At 42.4% G+C, this 14127-nt stretch overlaps 1 protein-coding gene and 2 long non-coding RNA genes across 3 annotated transcripts in view; 1 reads left to right on the forward strand and 2 right to left on the reverse strand.

The window, feature by feature from the left end:
• LOC115537865 (immunoglobulin epsilon heavy chain) overlaps nucleotides 1-14127 on the forward strand; it is a gene marked incomplete in the record, with an annotated part of 122602 nt that overhangs the window by 40254 nt on the left and 68221 nt on the right.
• On the reverse strand, nucleotides 1036-1689 carry LOC115538045 (uncharacterized). The gene is made up of 2 exons (XR_003975015.1): nucleotides 1554-1689; nucleotides 1036-1442 (listed from the first exon to the last, which is right to left on the reverse strand). It is a non-coding gene; the product is annotated as an uncharacterized LOC115538045 (long non-coding RNA).
• Nucleotides 2087-3703, reverse strand: LOC115538089 (uncharacterized). The gene is made up of 2 exons (XR_003975059.1): nucleotides 3432-3703; nucleotides 2087-2684 (listed from the first exon to the last, which is right to left on the reverse strand). It is a non-coding gene; the product is annotated as an uncharacterized LOC115538089 (long non-coding RNA).

A 14127-nucleotide genomic window follows, 5' to 3' on the forward strand; every position in this document is an offset into this window, starting at 1 on the left:
TTGGCGACGTTGAAAATACTTAAATTGAATTTTTTACATTGAGTTTTGCATCTGCATTTTTTTTTTTTTTGCATCTAATTTTCTAACGTTGAATATTATATTTTTGAGCATTGAAAAATAAGGGTGAACATCATTTGTTGAAAATTTGAAGAGTTATACTCAGAGGCATAAAGTCCAGATACGTTACTTCAATGCATAAATATTCAGTGCTTCAAATTCAATGGCTTTTTATTTTCAAAATCCGATGAGACGGATTGACTTCCATAGAAAATGACTAAAACAGATTTAACTCCCAGAGGTGTATGGTGGCATGGTAGGTTGTGAGGAATTTTAATTCTCCAAGGGAGAACTATTCCTCGAGGTTCAGGTCTTTGTTCAGGCAGTCCTGAGAAGACGGACGAGGCGGACTGGAAGGCCTTCACCCCAATTCAGTGTGGACTGTACGGACACATCATTCACATACTCCCCGTGGCCTTAGACTTTGACGCAACATAAAGGAAGGTGAAAGCACACCCTATGAGACAAATAGAAGGAGCCACTCATCACTAGAACATTATCATCATTTGGATTATCATTGCTTGGTTGGGAAATCTGACAATATATAGGCCGTTTCGACTAAATCAAAATATGGTCTGGTAACGTTGAGAAGCAATACAATAATTTACGTGAATCGATCAGTTGGTCAAAAAGTGGCCAACTGATCACAAAATGACGTTTCTGTTCACAAAATTACGTTTAACGTATGGATTGTCTGACAGGGACCAAGAGAGAAAATAGCATTAGCCAGACATATCACATGTTAAATTCGAATTAGAACTGAGTTGCCTTTTATTTTCAAAGCTGAACCTGGAAACATTGCAGCAGCCACATATTGTATTGCAAAATTGAATACATGTAACTTGGTACTATTAGATAAATTACAAACTTTACAAAATTTCAAATGTAATCCTGCATATAAAATGTAAAAACTAAAAAGGTGGGACTATATATAGGATGTTCCATACAAGACAGAAAGCATACAACAATAACACAATGTTAAGATCTTAAAAAATGCTTTATTCTCAGATTACATTTGAAATCATAATGCTTTTTTAAAGAAAAGCAAATATCAACAGTAAATCTTCATTTCCCTTAAAAAAATAAATGATATAAAATGATTGTACTAACAGTGTGCAAGTAAACGTACACACTATAAAAAACATGCTAAAATGTGTAAATGATCTGTGATTCCTGTCCCCCATGTCCCCGGGTCACGTAGCATCTCAACCACCATCTGCCACCTCATTTAATTATGCAAATAGGACTGTGGGTCTTTCTCCTCTCGCTCAGCCTTATAAGTTGTCAATTGTAGAACAGCACATCTTCCTCCAGTTCAGCTTCAACACAAACCATGTTCTCTGTAGCTGTACTGCTGCTGCTCCTGGCTGCTGGCTCTGGTGAGGCTTCATAAGAAAATATCCAACCCATAAGAAAACATATTGATTCATGTTTAAGTAGATAATTCATGACCAAAAGCTTGCATTTTCTACAGGTGTGAAATGTGAACAGCTTACTCAGCCCGAGTCTCTGACTGTCCGACCTGGTCAACCTCTGACCATCCGCTGTCAGGTCTCTTATTCTGTTAGTAGCTACTGGACAGCTTGGATAAGACAACCTGATGGAAAACCACTGGAATGGATTGGTTATATTCGTACCGATGGCAAAAAAGTGAAAGACTCCCTTAGTAGTCAATTCAGTCTTGCAGTTGACGGATCCAGTAACACAGTAACTTTGCAAGGGCAGAACATGCAGCCTGGAGACTCAGCTGTGTATTACTGTGCCAGATAGACACAGCATTACAAACTGTTGTGAAGGATGAACAAAAGCCTTTACCCGTGAGGTGTTATTACTTGAATCCTCCAGAGGGGGAGCTCTAAACCAAACACATCATTCAAAATAGATTATTTGACTCATGAAAATCTTCTGAGAAATTCAGGGGGAGAGATGAATGCCGTGCTCGCTGGAGCTCGGCATATTTTTAAATTGTAGTTTTAATTAACAGAGTTGGCATATTAATCTTCACTGCTGGACCTGGAAACAAAGCATCAGCCGGACATATGTCATTTTAATTCAAGACAGTACACATATAACACCTTATTATCAGACAAATAACATGCATTACAAGACTCAAAATTTATACCTGAAAATAAAATTGTATAAAACGACAAAAAACCTCACGCTATTAAAAATAAAAAGTTAGCCCTACATATGTCATGATCCATACAAGACTTTGCACACTAACACAAAGTTTACATCTTAAAACGGACTTTATTCTCACATGACATTTTTAATTATATCAATGTTATTTTTTTAATACAAGCAAATATTAATAATGATATGTATGATTGTAAATCTTAATAACACTTAAAAATATGTAAATATAAAAAAAATCTTTCAATAACGCGCTATCAAATAATGCAAAAACGTGTAAATGATCTGATCTTGCCCCCTGGTCGTGTAGCATCTCAACCAACATTTGACGCCTCTTTGAATTATGCAAAAGGCACTGTGGGTCATTCTCCTCTCGCTGAGCCTTATAAGGTGTCAGGTGTAGAACAGGGCATCTTCTTCCAGTTCAGCTTCAAAACAAACCATGTTCTCTGTAGCTGTACTGCTGCTGCTCCTGGCTGCTGGCTCTGGTGAGGCTTTATGAGAAAATATCCAATCAATAAGAAAACATATTGATTCATAGTTGAAGTACCTTATTCATGACCAAAGGCTTATATTCTCTACAGGTGTGAACTGTGAACAGCTTACTCAGCCAGAGTCTCTGACTATCCGACCTGGTCAACCTCTGACTATCCGCTGTCAGGTCTCTTATTCTGTTAGTAGCTACTACACATTTTGGATAAGACAACCTGATGGAAAACCACTGGAATGGATTGGTTATATTCGTACCGATGGCAAAAAAGTGAAAGACTCCCTTAGTAGTAAATTCAGTCTTGCCGTTGACGAGGCCAGTAAAACAGTAACTTTGCAAGGCCAAAACATGCAGCCTGGAGACTCAGCTGTGTATTATTGTGCCAGAGAGACACAGCTTTACAAACTGTTGTCAAGGATGAACAAAAACCCTACACCTGTGAGGTGTTTTTACTTGAATCCTCCAGAGGGGGAGCTCTCAACAAAAAACATCATTCAAAAAAGATTATTTAACTCGTGAAAATCTCCTGAGAAATTCAGGGGGAGATGAATGCCAAGCTCTCTGGAACATTTTATTTGCTTTGTAGATCATAGACATAGATCAGTGAAGCCTACTGACAATCTTTCCGACAAACTTGTTTGAAATACACAAACAGGGATATATTTTGTTAACAACTCGTTCAGCTATTTATTTTGAAGACGTTTATCTTGTTCGTTATCCTAATTTGTGTCAATGACTTTATGAAACATACTTGTTTTCAATTGTAGTTTGAGTTGGCATATTAATCTTCACAGCTGGACCTGGAAACAAAGCATCATCAAGACATATGTAATTTTAATTCAAGACAGAACACATATAACACCTTATTATTAGATAGATAACATGCATTACAAGACTGAAAATTTAGACCTGAAAATAAAATGGTATAAAAGGACAGAAAACGTCACGTTATTGAAAACCAAATAGTTAGCCCTACATATATCATGATCCTTACAAGAATACCGAAACTTGGCCCGGTCAGACCCCGAGGGCAGGCCCCCCCCTTCCTGCCCTCGGGGTCCGACCGGGCCAAGTTTCGGTGTGGAGGTCCCAGTTAGGCCCTAGAATAAGGTATTAAAATTTCAGGACGGTAGGACCTTCCTATCTCAAAAACTGTTTTTCCACCACATTCTGAACCATTAGGTCTTGCAGGCTACACTTCTGAGGGGCTTTGTCCAAATGACACTCCATTTGGGAAAACTTTTTTTCTCTAAGGGCTAGAACTCCAAATCTCGGATATGTCGTTCACGGGGCCCCGGGAAATGTGTGTAAACATTTTAGTATCCCTAGCTATCTCGAAAAGGTCGGCAAAGGGGCGTGACCTCCAACAGTACAGTACATGTACATAAGACAGAGGTTAGTTTCTAGTCCCCATTTTTTGTGGGATGGAGGTGTACATTCGTGGCTAAAGGTGTGTAGACACAGCTGGCCTGTGGCCACGTTTTTGAAGTCGGGGGTCAAAAGGTCAAAAGGAGCCGGCACCACGCCGCTTATGAGATAACAAAAAGTTAATGTGTGTTTCTCTCATAACTTTTTGTCATTATTAAAGAGAGGCCTGATTCTCAGATATGCATGTTGGATGGCTAGGGTGTAGGTCTGGGAAGAACTTCAGGCCAAAATCTTGCAAGCGAGCCGCTGGGTGAGTTGCAACGAGATGGAGCACTTGCTGAGTCATTTCCTGTAGTGCTGGAGCCACAGGTTGAGCGTATGCGTCCTTTGAGACCCACTTTGATATATAAGAGACGCTATACAGCTTACTTAAATGTTGTCGACTCAGTCACCTATTGCATCACTTCCTTTAGGGCTTCGGCCTCCTAATTGATCATTGCAGTAGGCTATAATCGAATGCCCTCTTTCATATATATATGATACCTCCACCACTGGGACGTGGCAACAATTCTCCAAATCCATATGGGGAGGGGGGGGATGCTTGTGGACAGTAGGGGTTTACCCTAGACATAAATAGGAAGTAAAATCAGGAGAAGGAATGACCTCTCACAAATATTTATTGAATAAATTGTTTCAAATAACCCTCCCTCGTTAAATCAATGAGCTTGGTGTTTTGCTTTCAAAAATTAGTTATAGAAGAAGTCTAAACTGCAGAAAATAAACACATCCAAGCTGCCTTTTAAGGATACCTTGGAATATCTGTCTATTTTTCAACCATCGTTTACGACAAAAACAACCCAATTGACGGCAGCTCCTTTGCCGCGTGGTTTTTAGAGTTATTAGAGGGGGCGGTCGATAGCAACCACCATAGCAACCATGACGGTCAAGTGACTGGATTCAGCCCCGTTGAAAAAAATAGAATACCTCCCTACACACTCAGTAGTAGTTTAATGATATTGAAATTATTATGACCATGACCAAGTCTTTATTTGCATGGGTTTACATTTCGTTGTGTAGCATGGAAAAATCGGAGAAACACTCCCATTCAGAATGCATTGGTTTACACTTCGTTCTTTGGAGCACGGTTATTTTTATTTATTTATTTTCCGTTTTTGAGGAGTTGAGGATTTTTCTGCAATAATCCAAAATCCAATGGAAAACCCGTTGGCTTTTTGTCAAGGGAACCGAGGGCGACGCTCACTTCCGGGTTTGATGACATACGTCATCCCTCTCCACCACTCTATACTGTAAAAACACATGTTCAAGTTGAATGATAATGCATGAATTTATTCCTTATTCTGCCATAGTAACACGGTAAATAAATGGCAAAAATAGGCTGAGAACGAATTCGTATTTACGATATTGTAGCGACCCTGGGACAGTTAAATTGTTTGTGTGTTATGTGTTGCATTGTATTTCGTTGTCCGTTATGCCAGTTGTTCTGTGTGTGCATGTATTGTAATGTTCTTCTTGTCAATCAGTGTGGGGGCGAATCATTAGGTCAGCTGGGGGGGGGGGGGCTTGGAAGAACACGAGGGTGAGGGCCTGCACGTGAGTGAGACCGTGTTGGGGGTTGCCGGGGTAACCGGGGTTTGTTTTGGGTGGGATTTCTGCCGTTGGTTACGGGTTTCAGTGACCTGGTTTTGGTCCATTAAAAGTTAATTCAATTACTAATGACTCGACGTCGTTATGTCACCTGCGAGGTCATTACAATATGTTCAATAAAACGTAATCACGGACAAAATACGTTTTTTAGACAAACGTAATTGAGAATGCCGAATAGTTCTCTGGGAACGTAATTTTGATGAGAAAGGGTTGCCCGCACATGTAGAGGGCCTCGTTCGCTCGTTTTGGATAAATTCCAATGGGTCGTAATCTGTGGCGGAACAAACCATCTACGTGGTCTTATTTTCCGAGAGGTCAGGCTGATACTGGACATTGATTGGTTTGTAGGTGGGCGTGAGTCTGACGTCACCGTTCACCGGTATAGCCTTCATGAATGAATGAAGAAACGTGTGAACATAATTTCCTGCAGCTCAGTTCAGGCAGCCGCCCAGACAACGCACACTTCCCGCTTTGACCACAGCTATAGCTTAGATAAAGAAATCAACAAAGCAACCCCCGCTCCTACAGTTACCCCGTCAGCAGCTAATTTCTCCTCTTGTGACATGTTGATATAACGTTGGACTATTAACATTACAATCAAACGTACGCTTCCCCGAGAGGTAGACCTATGCCTATATGCTGACAATAATGTGTTATCGAAATTTAACGTAGCCTATTAAGGATACGTTTCAATTAAATGTAGCCTATGTAATCCAAGAGGTAGCTTAAATAAATAACAACAAAAATGTTGAGAACGAACCTATTTGCAATATGTTCAATAAGACGTAATCAGGGACAAAATAACGTTTCCCGAAAGGGAAATATGCCTTAATGACAATAATGTGCTACACGTTGACATTTAACATATTTGGGATACGTTTCAACCAAACATAATCCTAGAGGTAAATGAATGGCAAAAAATAGGTTGACAACGAACGTATTTGCGATATGTTCAATAACACATATCCACAGCCAAGATACGTTTTTCAGACAAAATACGTTAAATGAAACGTTCCCTGAAAGGGAGATATGCCTTAATGACAATAATGTGCTATACGTTGACATTTAACCTATCTGGGATAGGCCTACGTTTCAACCAAACATAACCCTAGAGGTTAATAATGGCAAAAAATAGGCTGAGGACGAACGTATTTGCAATACGTTCAATAACACGTAATCGCGGACAAAATACGTTTTAAGACAAACGTAATTGAGAACGCCGAATAGTTCTCTGGGAACGTAATTTTGACGAGACAGGGTTGCCAAAGCGATACAGAACAATGCAAGCTGCCTGCAAAAACTCCAGGAAAGGGAGCGCAACAGTTTCACTTTCCCGTTGCCCTATTTAAAAGAGTCTTTAAAGTTCAAGTGTTACAGGTATTAACGTTTATATAATCAATTATGTTGATATTTTCTCAGAGGAAAAATCGGTAGAGGTTTGAGTAAAAAATACAGTTCAGCAAAATATGTGAAATTTTTGTGATGATTGTCCAGACGTTTCAAAAACAACATATATGAAATATATGAAATCAACATATACAAATACATCAATATAAAAGATATGTACTTGCTTTAAAAAATATATTTATTATTTTACGCATGATATTTAATTATATTATATCATTACATCCACATATCTAATTTACCACAGGTTATTTTATCTAAATTTAATGTTTACACTTGATGCTGACGAACAGCGTTCAGACACACAGAAGGAAAACCACTGGAGTGGATCTTCCACCAATATGGTGTTAGGACTCTTCTTCAGAATAACAATCTGAAGAACAAGTTCAGCTACAGTAGAAACATATGCGTAGGAAAAGTGACGATTAAAGGTCCAAATCCACTGCCTGAAGATGATGGTGTGGATTACTGTGTACGCTACACACAGATGTACAGCCCCCTAGCATGATGCAAACAAATACCAAGTCCCACAGGTTCAAAATCTAGTGTTGCTTATAGTCCCACAGATTCAACATCTAGTGCTGCTACACATAGCCAGTCCCACAGGTTCAACATCAAATGCTGCTACACATATAGTCCCACATTTTCTAGAAACTACAAATAAACTGACCTTAATGTAGGCCTAATTATGATAACTCATCAACATTTAGTGCTTTATGCACTTTTTATACACTAAGATACCTCATTATCTCATTGTAGTGAGCAAATGTCTAGTTGGCCAATTCAATTCAGTTAAACAACTGGAAGTAGCATGACTTTTTATGCGACTTCCTTAAGCCAGACCAAGTAGTGCTGGCCACAGCTGCTTCCCCAACTAGCTAACGTCCGTTCGGTGTAGTCGTGCTGAAATAATTCAAGGTACAATACTGACATTTTCATAGTGATGAAGGTGTCTCAACTATGCCTTAGTTAGTCTTTCATTTCATGCTGTAATGGTTATCAGTATTACACATATGTTTTTAGATGATTTAAATACAATACAGTACTAGCTTTATTTGAATATTTAAATATTGGTATATCCGTGTTAGTGGATATATTCATATCATGGTTATTGTTTATCAGCGCTATAGAGCTGTGTGCATGATAATGTTTAGCACAGCTAACAAAGAGGCGGAGTTGAGGCAAATTTCCATCTCCTCATCATCTCCATAAAGCATTCCGGTGAAGGGTTTAAGGAAGGTGCTGATCGTTTGAGGTGAATGCTGAGCTGCAGTTGAACATCCAAGTTCAGAATAATGGAGCGTTCTCTGTTTCTGCTCCTGATTTGTTCCCTATCAGGTTAGCAGCATCATTTATTCATGTTTTTTATTCTACACCAATTTCTCTTCATTTTCTTTTAGCTACTAATTAATGTTGCTGCTTTGTCTCCATGCAGGCTTATGTGCTCAGACAATAACACAATCTGAACCAGTTGTTGCAAAGCTGATGGAATCACATACATTGACATGCACATATTCTGGACTACCAACTAGTAGTGAATTTGCCTGGATCAGGCAGAACGAAGAGAAGGGACTGGAATGGATTGCATCTATATCAGGACCTAGTGGGAGCACCAAGTCCTACTCTGTGTCAGTCAAGGGCCGCTTCACCATCTCAAGGGACAATGACAACCAGCAAGTACATCTCCAGATGGACCAGCTGGAGACTGCGGACTCCGCTGTCTATTATTGTGCTAGAGACCACATTAATTAGACTTGGTTAAGCAGCTGTACAAAAACTCAAAAAGGAGATTGTAGTTGCGATGCCAGGAGAGGGGCATTAACCAATGGTATTCTAGCTGGGATGTCAGCAGGGAAGCAATAAAACACTAGTATTCTAGTTGTGACGTCAAATGTACAGTGGCGATTTTTTCTAAGACTGCAAGGGAAGCTCGGCTTCACTTAAAATTTCAAAAATGTAATGGGATGACTTTAAATTAAACTGCCAACGTTGAATTATTTTTTAACCATCCAGCGAAAAAAGGGCAACAGGCCTGTCTGGGTAGAAAGAATGGTATTTACTAGAAGATAGATCTTTACATGGGAAATCATCTGATGATCGCGCAATTAATCCGGCAAGGGGAAGACATATGCCTAGTGGGTCGGTACACAGGAATCAGTTGATGATTGTACAAAGAATCCGGCAGGGGGAAGACAAAGGCCTAGTGGGTCTGTACACGGGCAATCAATTGGGGATCAGGCAAACAATCCATAAGGGAGAGGGCAAAGGCGTAGTCGGGATTATACGAACAGGTCCCGGAACGCCAACAATTTCTCATGAAATGCTGTGACGCTTGAAACAAAGAACAAAGACGAACTGCCACAGAGTAAAGCTACGTCTACACCTGGCCGGCTATTTTCATAAACTACCATTTCAACCTCACCGATTTTGAAAATAACATTGTGCACATCTGTCAATTTTCAGAAAAGTCTTCGTTTACAACGCTACTGGATGTGTAACGAGAAGCTCAAGCCAACATTAGCAAATCGGAATCCCAAATGAAAATGTGAAGTTGTGGCGCATACTGTGACGTTGGCTGCCCTAAACACAGTTTTTCTCAGTTTACATGCAAACTTGCAACCAAAGTTTTCCAAAATCTCTGGTCTGAGTTTTTAGAAAGAATCGTTTTCAGAGGTGAATTCTCCATTTGCGTGTAAAAGAAGGGCACAAACGTAGGGAAGTGTCTCCGTTTTTCAAAATAACCATGTACGTGTAAACGGGTTCTAAGGGAAACACTATAAACTTGGAGGGGAATATTAATCAGGGACCAGTGAAAACAATCACGGTGGATGAGGACAATCGGAGATGCGAGAAACACAGGGAGTGAAGTAATCAATGAGGGTGAGTGTGACATTGATAAAAACATTTGTGGATTTTCCTTGATTCTGTTCTCATCCTAAGTCCTAATTCCACCCCCTATGTTTCTTAAATAATTGATTGAGGGAGCAACTGAGGCGTTGATCTTAGCATCAAATTACCATTCTTTCATCTTAGTCCAACAATAGATCACAGATCAACAGGAGTATTTCATCAAAGTCGCTAACGAAAGCGGCGCTTAGTTGATTAGGCCCAGTTGGAACTGGCGCCAACTTCAACTTGAGGCTAAAGCGATTCCATTAACCCAGTTCAGCCGCGCCTTGCTCAGGTTAATTCAAACCAGGCTAACGTTATCGTGGATTATGCGTGCTCACGAGATATGTAACCAGCCCAGAACCGTGAATGTCGAATCATGGATCAAATGTCCGAAAAGGACCGCGGGATCTTTTTCCGGCGGCGTACAGAAGCTGATTGTGGAGGTCTATGAGGAGTACAAGCATATAATAACTCAAAAAGGGAACACGGTACCCATTTCGCAGATCTTTTGAATGAATAAGTAGTATTAGGGGTAACATATTCAAATGTAATATTGGCCATAACTTTAAAATCAGGGAGAGATGTAGTCTCGAGGTAACGTGTCAGACTAACACCTGGTCATCGGGGGTTCAATCCCCACACGATTAGTAATTTAGGAGGTGTTACTGGAGAAATCAAAGAACATTTCATGTCGTTTATTTTCCATTTCTTCGAAGAGGTAAACCTAGGTAATGCAGACAGAAAAAAATATATTTTAAATTGACTAACAATAGCATTTATGTGGTGTCGGCTGCCTGCCGAGAAACTCCCCTGAAAAGAATTTATATGTCTGACAATTTCCAATTATTTTATTTGCATCATTTCATCTTTGACCCTTAGGGAAAATATACGCTGTTTGTACTGTAAATGTATGACAAAATCGTGAGGACTAGGTTTGGCGGAACCTTCTGATGGTAGTCTTGTTTCCAACAGATAGTCTTCTCTAAAACACAGATCAAGTAAGCCTGACAGTTACTTAGCGGAGATTCCGCTAAGTCACGTTGGAACGGAACTCTAACTGAAAGAAGCGAGGCTAAGCGAAATAAGCCCGGCTTTAGCTTGGTTGATTGGAATACCTCTCAGGTCTTGATGCCAATCTTACATAGGTATCACACTCAAACAATTGTCCAACCTGGAGATGGTGTAGGTGTGTGATTAGCCTTTTCTGTATCAGTCAGTGTGTTTACATGCAGAGTCATTATCGGATAAAGAAACGAATAAGAACTCAACCGGCCTTTTTAAATGCATGTAAACAACTTTACCCAATCTACTTCGGACCGCAATCGGTACATGAACGGATAAGCGAGATCGGATAGAAACACCTAGATAACTCGATCATAGTCCGGTTTCTACCTGCATGTAAACCCGTATCGGATTTCGCGTTCTTCACATGCTCGAGATCTTGCGGCCGGGGGACGTGAGCCGGAAGTAGAAGGAGACGGTAGTCGTGTTGTTGTCGCCATTGACATACAAACAATTCTTATTTCTTTATAAATATAAATATTGAATTATTTCTTTATATGTTTATGGTTGTCGCCGTCGGAAAACACGGAAATGTTTTATTTAAAAAGGAGACGCAGAAGTCTGGGGAAGCCGCGGTGTCCTGCCATTACCCCCAATAAGAAGTGTATCATTTTTAACATGCATTCAGTACACACTACGCTTCGATTTCACCCAAGGCTGAATTAAAAGAAGATGTTTTCCTAAACGTTGGTCATCAACGAGGTTGGAAAGTAGTAACTTCGGGCACATAACTCAAAATAAACGTTTTTTTCTTCTGACGTGTATGCGATCTTTATTCATTCATTGCGCCGCAACCGAACTGACGAGGATATTCACTGATATTCGGGAGTCGGGTTCTCCGACTCTCTGGTACTTCCACAACAAAGACTTGTAGTGGGGGTTATCTCGGCCGTGGTGGAGAAGGAATTGGGGGAAAGGAATTTTGGCTTTGATTCTCTGAAGTCAAGATTGAAACGCTATATGGAGGAGAAAGGGATTGTTGCCGTGTGTGGGACAGCTGTCAGTTCACTTCCGGTCCATGTCATTTCTGCGACGCTCCATTGTTCTGACCTCTCGGTCGTATGCACACTCCTCCGGCTAACCTCCTCCCACTGCTCCGCCGCTGGAGGAGTCCGCATACGACCGAGAGGTAAGAACAATATAGTGTCGGAGAGATTACATGGGCCTGAAGTGAATTGACAGTTAGTGGGCGGACCGCGAGTGTATTTGCAAGTGACGTCGCCCGGGAACCCGGATACACAAGCGCATCATTGAAAACAAAGAAACAAAAATACAAAACTGTGGGACCAAGGGTGAATATGCCTTGCCCTATCGAGGAGCGTGACTATGTGACTACACATGCTGAAGCAGAAGTGGTGGTGGCCATGCTGAACATACACGCAACCACACACACTGCAGCCCCTAGGGAACCGCGGCAAAATGCCAAAATGGAGAAACGCCTGTCCATGGTGATGGCTGGAACAGCCGAGACCTGGTCATACTTCCTAACCCGCTGGGGTGAGAGGGGGGAGGGGCACTAAACTAATTGGATCAGATGTTGTCCCGCAACTGCTAGAGTGCTGTGAGGAGGATCTGAGAAAAGACTTCACCCGTGCTGCAGGCAAAAGCCTAGTGGACAGTGATGAATAGGACGTTCTCTCTACCATGAGGGCACTCGCTGTCCGTGCAGAAAACACAATGGTAGCTCGAGTGGCCCTATCTAACATGCGACAGGGACACGAAGAGGCCATCCGATCATTTCATGCTTGCTTAAAGGGGCAGGCAGGCACGTGTAAATTTGAAATGACATGCACTAAGGAGGGGTGTGACCAACTCCACGACTTCACAGAGGCAATATTGCGCGATGTGATCGCCCGCGGAATAGCAGACCAAGAAATACAGCTCGATCTGCTTGGCGAAAAGAATCAGGATATGCCACTAAAGGACATGATAGAGTACATCGAAGCCAAAGAGTCAGGAAAGCGCTCAGTGTCACGCCTGCTTGACCCTCAGAGCACGGACACTATCAGCAGCTCATAACGACGGGGGAAGCAGCAGGACGTCCGCGCCAGGGTGGGCGCCAGAGCGGAGAAACCCAAGGTCAAGGCCGAGGGGACGTGCATCTACTGCGGCGAGGCAGGCCACGGCAAAACTCCTCAGTGTCGCGCCGAGTGCCCCGCGTACAGCAAGACGTGCCGGAAATGCAACCGTCAGAACCACCTTGACAAGGTCTGCCTGGGTGGTCGATCATCTAGGCCCGCACCGGAGGAGGCTGATGGGGTGTGCGACGAACAGCAGACGACCGCCTTCGGCGAGCTGTGCACACTCACCGGCACCGCCGACATGGTACGCACTCTCCCCCTCGCTCACCACCTGTATGATGATATGTGCGACAATTGGAGGAAGCGCCCGTCCAACTCCCAGCCATACATCCACCTCACACTCAATGTTGAAAACGAGTATTACAAAGCACTGGGCCTCGACCTCCGGAAGCGCACCCGCACTGTGACCCTGCCTGCCATGGCTGACACGGGGTGCCAGAGCTGCCTGATCGGCGTCAAGTTCGCCCAACAGATGGGCCTGAGCACAGACGACCTCATTCCCGTATCCATGACCATGAAGGCCGCGAATAATGAAGGCATACGGAGTCTCGGGGCCGCTGTCGTCAGGTTCGCTGGTAACAGCAGTGACGCCCGAAGAATGGGGATGCGCCAGATCGCGTACGTGACTGACACATCAGACCGTATATCTCTGTCTCGTGCAGCCTGTGTGGACCTGGGCATGATCTCAGACAGGTTCCCAACACTCGGGGAGGTCAACCTCGTGACCTCAGACCCATGTGACTGCCCGCAGCGTGCGGGCAGTCACATGGGTCAATCACATGGCTCAATCACCATGTCCGACGTACGGCCATGCAGCCGTTACCTGGAGGTTATCCGAGACTTCCCGTGACCCCGCAATGTCACTGACGTCAGGTCCTGGTTCGGACTGGTCAACCAAGTGGCCTACGCCTTCAGAATGGCCGAACGCATGCAACCGTTCCGTAAACTTCTGCTGCATGGGGTACGCTCCGAGTT

Source organism: Gadus morhua, chromosome 2, assembly GCF_902167405.1.
Source record: "Gadus morhua chromosome 2, gadMor3.0, whole genome shotgun sequence".
Classification (NCBI taxonomy): domain Eukaryota; kingdom Metazoa; phylum Chordata; class Actinopteri; order Gadiformes; family Gadidae; genus Gadus; species Gadus morhua.